The following is a 7,444-nucleotide window of genomic DNA, read 5'->3' on the forward strand; positions in this document are numbered from 1 at the left end:
GCCTTAAAGGTGCCTCTGGGCTTCACCTTTATTCTGTTGCAACATATCTCCCCTACCTGAATCCATCTGTTTAGATGTCCTCTTTCACTGGGGACAAAACCTGGAAGGGGGTGGAAGGAAACCATTTTTGTGAGAGAATGAGGGTTCTCCTCCTGTTCAGACGCTATGCCCTCAGGCATAACTCGTTCTGTGAAATAAATATCCTGGGGGGGGGGGAATATCTCTGAAAGACTTTGCTTCGTGCATCTGGGTTTTGGCCACTGCACAACACAGAGTATTGGACAAAATGATCCAACATGTCTTCTCTTATGTTCTTGCACTTCCAGGATTCCAGGACCCATGTTAAGATTTCATGGAATCTTTAGCCTTCAGGCTTCCATAGATATTTGTTAATGGGGTTTTCTGGCTTGTGGCCTATGGAATTCCCTCCCAACATTTCAATTATTGAATTTATTCATGCAGCACCATCACTGACAAATCTCAACAGCAAAAAAATGTCAAGCAGGTGACTCTACTCTTTTCCCTCTGTGTGCAAATATGCCTTGTTTTGTAGGCTCCGTTCAGGACTATCCCAGGTTTTACAGGTGAGTGCCTTGGCTCGGATCCAGACCCTGGAGTGCTTTGGAAGTTCTCCTGGTCCTCTAGCGGTGCTTTTGTTCATGTGTGCATGCGCATGCGTGCTAACCCGTGAGGTTGACAGAAATGCTCTTGTACATATCCAATGTAAATTAAAACTATTAAATTGAATAACCATTTCCCCCCTGGAGGCCCCATGTGTGTTGAATAAGTATGCTTATTTCTGCAAATGTCTGATGTGAATTTTTTGCAACTTTTAGAGAGCAAAAATACATCTCCAGTATTTTTTTCCAATGGTGGCATGCTTAGGAGCACTACAAAACTGACACCAGGTGTGGACGGCGTAGCTTGAACAATAAAATCTGAGATCCCTGCAGGGCCTGCTTGCCTATCTACTCTGCATCCACTGCAAGTGGTCAGTGTTAAATTCTATAAAATAAGCACACATTTAATAAGCACACTTGTCTCCTACATTTTATCCTCACAACCACCCTGTGCTGTAGGTTAGACTGAGAGAGTGTGCCCTGCCCAGGGTCACTCTGTGAGCTTTCCTGGGGGAGCTGAACCTGGTTCTCCTACTTCCTAGTCTAGTAGCACCTTAAAGTATCTGAGGAATTGAGCGGTGACTGATGTGGCCTCCCCGCCACATCGCTTTGTTAGTCTTTAAGGTGCTCCCGGATTGAAGAAGGGAGCAGTGACTCTCAAAAGCTCCCCCCCTGCCACGAGTTCTGTTATTCTTGGAGGTGCTCCTGGACTCTTGCTCTTCAGGCAGACTAACACAACGACCCATCTTGACCTATAGACCCCTCTTACACTCTAACCTTGACACTACTCTGGCTCTCCATCTAGGCAATGGCTCAGTTCAGACATGTCAAACCAGAGCTTGTTTAAACTAACTAGAGCTAGAGTGATTGCCTCAATGCAGGGTTCTTTGCTAACTACGGTTAGGGTCGTTCCAGACAGGATCTAACACCAGGCTTTGGTTTACCCTTTACTGAGGATACTTGTGATGTCTGAAAGCAGGCACCTTGGTGTAATCTAGGGAGGCTACACATTTCTGACCAAAGAAACTTTGACTTTCAAAAGCTGAGCTCACAGCCCCCCCAGGTCTTGGTGCCTAAGGTGCTTTTGGATTCAAATCGAACTCGTCCATGCAGACCAACACATGGACTCTTCAAAACCGTAAAGTGCACGGTGATCAGTTTGGCAGACAAACATACCATGAGTACCATGACTGATAGATAGGTTTGGCACACCACCAGCTGAGCTGAACGGCTTCAAGCTGCAGCACAAGCCTTGAGGTGGTCTCCATGAGGCCTTCGTCTTGCAGCCTCTTTCACCTCTGCAGTCTATGCTTTAGGTCCACCCGAAGGTTGCCAGTTCTAGCCAGCTTGGTGTAGTGGTCAAGAGTGGTGACCTCTAATTATTTAATTTATTATTATTATTATAATTTTATTTATTGCCCGCCACTCCGAAGAAGAAGAAGAAGAGTTGGTTCTTATATGCCGCTTTTTTAAGGTGCTCCTGGATTGAAGAAGGGTGGGTTCGTGGTGGGTTACAGATGTCCAGTTAAATCCCCCATCAAAACCCTATTAAAATGGACAAAAAATACACCAACAACCCAACAACATGGCAGAGCCCCCCCCCCCCTACCCCAAACCCCTACCCCTACCTCTAGAGGGAGGAGGCAGGAGAGACGAAGTAATTTAAGTTGCAGCTTTACACCAGGGGGCCTCCAAAGAGCTGGATTTGATTCCCCACTCCTCCTCCACGTGTAGCCAGCTGGGTGACCTTGGGCTTGGGCTTGTCACAGTCCTGTTAGAGCTATACCCACAGAGCAGAGATCTTTCAGCACTACCTCCCCCACAGGGAGTCTGTTGTGGAGAGAGGAAGGGAAAGTTGTTTGCAAGCCACTTTGAGACTCCTTCGGGTAGTGAAAAGCAAGGTATAAATCCAACTCTTCTTCTAGCTACTGCATTCCTACTGGACGTGATGCTGTCTCCTCATACCAAACAGAGAACTGGTGGCAATAATAAACAGTTCATGCTTTTGACACACAAGTTTCATTTCCCTGTCAAATACCCCTCAAAGTTTGTCTTCCTTCCTTCCTTCCTTCCTTCCTTCCTTCCTTCCTTCCTTCCTTCCTTCCTTCCTTCCTTCCTTCCTTCCCCCCAGATTGGTGCTGGACTAAGGACTGGGGCTATTGCAGCCTTTTTCCTGTTGGATGCTGTGTAGGAAAGAGGGTGCTGAGTTTGTGGGTTCCTGCCAACTTCCATGGCAGCAGCCTCTGAAATCACAACAGCTACTTTGTGAGGAATGGTACGGCTGAAAGTTTGGTTTCCCTGATCCTGAGAAGATCCTCAGAGTCTCTGATCCCAGGGTGCCCTTGACCCAGCCGCCTCCGACTTGTCTGTCTCCCCACCCCACCCCTTCTAAGCCCTCCCCATGCCAAGTCCATGCAAGCCCCCGCCCCCTGCTTGGCCAGCCTACCTCTTGGCCAGTTTTGGACTTCAGCTGCTTCTTGTCTCCAGGCATTCTTTCCTTGCTCACCACACATGTGCCTCTTGAAACAGAACAGAACATTCTTTGTGTGCCCCTGCACATCGTGGCATTTTTGGCTTTGGCCCCAAATGTACAAAGCTCATAAAGCAGCCAGAGACTGTGGCCTCCAAAAGTGAAGGAGAAGAGTACAAAGCTGGCTCATTAAACAAAATGTCAGCGACTGCCCCGTAGGGACTCTCAAATTATTCTGTCTTGCTGGCAATGACTGGAACGTGGCATGTGGACGTAACATTGCCTCACAAGAGCAATTCTAAGCAGACCGATACCGTTAAAGTGGCCCCCAAATAGAGTTTTCAACCTCATAAGAACTTCAGAGAAGCCATGCTGGATCCAGTGGCTCACCCAGACAAATGATCAGGGTCCCACCAAAGCCCAGCTGCCATCAGGAGGTCTACCAGCAAGGCCAAAACTGAACACAACACACACACACACACACACACACACACACACCCTGTCCCACCCTCAGCACCAGGAACACATAAAGGTAAAGGTATCCCCTGTGCAAGCACTGAGTCATGTCTGACCCTTGGAGTGACGCCCTCCAGCGTTTTCATGGCAGACTCAATACGGGGTGGTTTGCCAGTGCCTTCCCCAGTCATTACCGTTTACCCCCCAGCAAGCTGGGTACTCATTTTACCGACCTCGGAAGGATGGAAGGCTGAGTCAACCTTGAGCCGGCTGCTGGAATCAAACTCCCAGCCTCATGGGCAAAGCTTTCAGACGGCTGCCTTACCACTCTGCGCCACAAGATGCTCTCTGAAGGTATCCCCTGTGCAAGCACCGAGTCATGTCTGACCCTTGGGGTGACGCCCTCCAGCGTTTTCATGGCAGACTCAATACGGGGTGGTTTGCCAGTGCCTTCCCCAGTCATTACCGTTTACCCCACACACACACACACACAAGCTGGGTACTCATTTTACCAACCTCGGAAGGATGGAAGGCTGAGTCAACCTCGAGCCGGCTGCTGGGATTGAACTCCCAGCCTCATGGGCAGAGCTTCAGACTGCATTTCTGCTGCCTTACCACCCTGCGCCACAAGAGGCTCTTACCAGGAACACATATAATGTGGTTAATAGCTTCCAATGGGCCTGTGCTCCATATATTTATCCAATCCCCTCTTTAAAAAAAGAACTTGCTTTAAAAAAGGAAATAAATAAATTGTAATAGAAATATAGAAGAGGTGCAGAAAAGAAAAAGGGTTTAGACATATAATTATTCAAAATTTGCTTTAGTTTATAGTAAAATAATATATAAAACAAGCAAACCAGAGTGGGGAGGCCCTCCTCAGCATCCTCCTCCTCTTCCTCATGGCCAGTTATTATAACCCATCTTGTTTGCTAATATATTGTTATGTTCATTGTGTCTATATATCCCGTATCACACATCTCATCAGGTATTTACTAGAAGTGATACTATAGCTGAATGCATGAAAATAAAATCCATTGGATATTTTATATTTTAAAAGAAAGCAACCCCCTTGCACAGACAGTCCAATACAAAAGAGTTTGGATAAGCGTTCTTATACGATCTATTGAGCAGATGTCCTAAGAGGGTGTCGTGAGTCAGGCTCAGAGGAGAAGAACTGGTATTTTATACCCCGCTTACCACTACCCAAAGGGGTTCCAAAGTGGCTTACAAACATCTTTCCTTTCCTCTCCCCACAACAGACACCCTGTGAGGTAGGTCACCCAGCAGGTTTTCATGGTGCTGGGGGTTAAATCTGGATTGCCTGGCTACAGAAATCTCTACACCACACTGGCTGTCATGTAATACAATGTCATGAAACTGAGATCCAGACTGTTAAGAGTGGTTTCTCAGTGGAACAGGCTTCCTCGGGAGGTGGTGGGTTCTCCAGCTTTGGAGATTTTTAAACAGAGGCTGGAGAGCCATCTGACGGAGAGGATGATTCTGTGAAGGTTCACGGGAGTGGCAGGCTACAGTGTCTAAAAAGTTGTATTATATTTTAGTAGTCCTAAAATTTCGGGGCTATTATTTTGTCCTTCCTGAAAGCAAAAGGAATCTCTCCAGACTAAGGGCCATTCCGCACAAGTTTAATGTAGCAGAAGGCTTTCATATTGTAAACGCGACTAATTTGCAGTTCCGCAAGACGTCGCACACAATCTGCAACACTCCTGCAACAGTTCCGCGATAAGCGATTCGTTGTAGCGCTTCTAGGGAAAACAGGAAAAGTGGATTCACCCTCCGAAAAGCGCTACACTCTTGCGAACAATCTGGAACACTAGCGAAAAAGACCTGTGCGTTCTCGTTGTTGCGGTTCCAACAAAGTCCCTCCCTCTCCCAGGATCTCTCCTCCGAACTTTCGGCAAAGCGATCACCATTTTTTTCCCTCGGAGCGAGCGGGGAAAGCAACGAACCAGCGAGGCTTGATTCACCCAGCGAGGCTTCTCCGGCTACAGTCCCTCCACAGAAGTGCTTTAAAGCTCCCCTAAGTCCTCAAGCACAACACAGCCCCGTTTGCAAGTATTCGGCTGAAAATCGCACCGTGCGGGGGCATTTTTTTTTTCACTCAGGGGGGTGTGTGTGGTAATGATGAATCGCCAGCTCTCACGCCAGCTAGATGGGTCTCTCCGTTGCAACGAATCAACACATATTCGTTGCAACGTTTTTTTTTTTTTTTTTTAAACCTGTGCTTAAAGGGAAAGGGGCTTTTCCGGAGCATGATAACAACCGCCCATTGGCTGTTCGTTTGATTGACGGCCAGGGGCGGGACCAAGCACAGAAAAAATTGCTTCCTTTCTAGCGATTCCTGCGAGACCGGAAACCTGTGGGGAACGAATGAAACGCTACTGGATTCCACTACAAATGAAGGTATGTGGAACGCCGAGATTCCACTATTTAAAATAGCGTTTCCGCTTTGTGGAACCAATTGGCAACCTTGGTCCTTGTGCAGAAACACCCCAAGTTTTCACCCATACCATTCTATCTCCACTAATACCTAATTTTAACAAATGCTACAGTGTCAGTGATGGGGTTGTGGGTGTCCTGCATAGATGACCCATGAGGTCCCTTCCAACTCAGTGATTCTGTGATTCTATGATTCTATCTCCCCCCATTCAAAATCACCCCTAGTGTAGTGGTGGCCAAACTGTGGCTCTCCAGATATCCCAGGGACTTATGGGAATTGTAGTCTATGGACGTCTGGAGAGCCACAGTTTGGCCACCCCTGCCCTACTGACAGCCAACAAGCTGTTCCTGGAAAACAGGAGAATTTAAGAGGTGGACTTCAGCAGATGAAAAATTATGTGTGACATCACTTCTGTGCCTAAAACCAGCAGAGGCAAGTCCTTTTGGATTCGAGGGTCCAAACCCTTGTAGTATTCCAGTCTGAATTATCTCGGTAGGTAGTCCTTTGAGGTAGTAAGATTCTCCTCTCTGAAACATGAGAAAACCTGTGAAGTATGGCCTCAAGTCAGCTGAAAATTCCAGTGTACATTAACAAAAGAAGAGGTGACATCTGGCAGGACCACACAAGACACTCCTCACCCCATCCCAACAGTCACGCAACGAAAGTCGAACGCTTAGAGGATCGATCCATTCTTAGGAACAAGATCCATTTCTGGATGCTTTGTGCGGAGAAGGGGAAGCTAAATTTATCTGTTAATTTATTCACAAATGAATAATTCAGCCAGTTTGGCTAACACCCATGCTGAGATTGCTTACAGCTTCCTCCCTGTTCCTAACACAGTCTGCCAGCTATAATGCGAGAAGGAACCACCAGGGCATCTCTCTTCGCAGCACCCAGGTAAATATCAAGCGAGGGCTCCCTGGCAGCAGCTGGCCGAGGCAGCGTTCAAGTATCACATCTAGTGTCCTTTCAGCCTCCATCCTTCTTCTGTAGGGCATTCTGGGTTGGGGGGGCATCACCTGGGCATGGAATTGGGGTCACTGTGAGTGAGCGGATAATTGTGAATTTCCTGCCTCCTTCAGGAGGTTGGACTAGATGACCCTGGAAGTCACTTCCGACTATCTGAGTCTAGGATTCTATCAATCGCCTTCCATTCCTTTCCTCACAACAGACATTTTGTGAGGTAAGTGGGACTGAGAGAGCTCTGAGTTCTGTGACTGGCCCAAGGTCATCTGGCTGGCCCCAGGAGGAGAGGGGAATCAAACCTGGTTCTCTAGATCAGTGGTCCCCAACCTTTTTATTACCGGGGACCGCTCAACGCTTGACAATTTTACTGAGGCCCAGTGTGTGGGGGGGTAGTTTACTCCTCTACTCTCAACCACTGCCCTAATGCTCCCTCTCTCGTAATGTTTAAACATCCATTCAGAATAAGATACAGAC

The sequence above is a fragment of the Paroedura picta genome, chromosome 11, assembly GCF_049243985.1.
Source record: "Paroedura picta isolate Pp20150507F chromosome 11, Ppicta_v3.0, whole genome shotgun sequence".
Classification (NCBI taxonomy): domain Eukaryota; kingdom Metazoa; phylum Chordata; class Lepidosauria; order Squamata; family Gekkonidae; genus Paroedura; species Paroedura picta.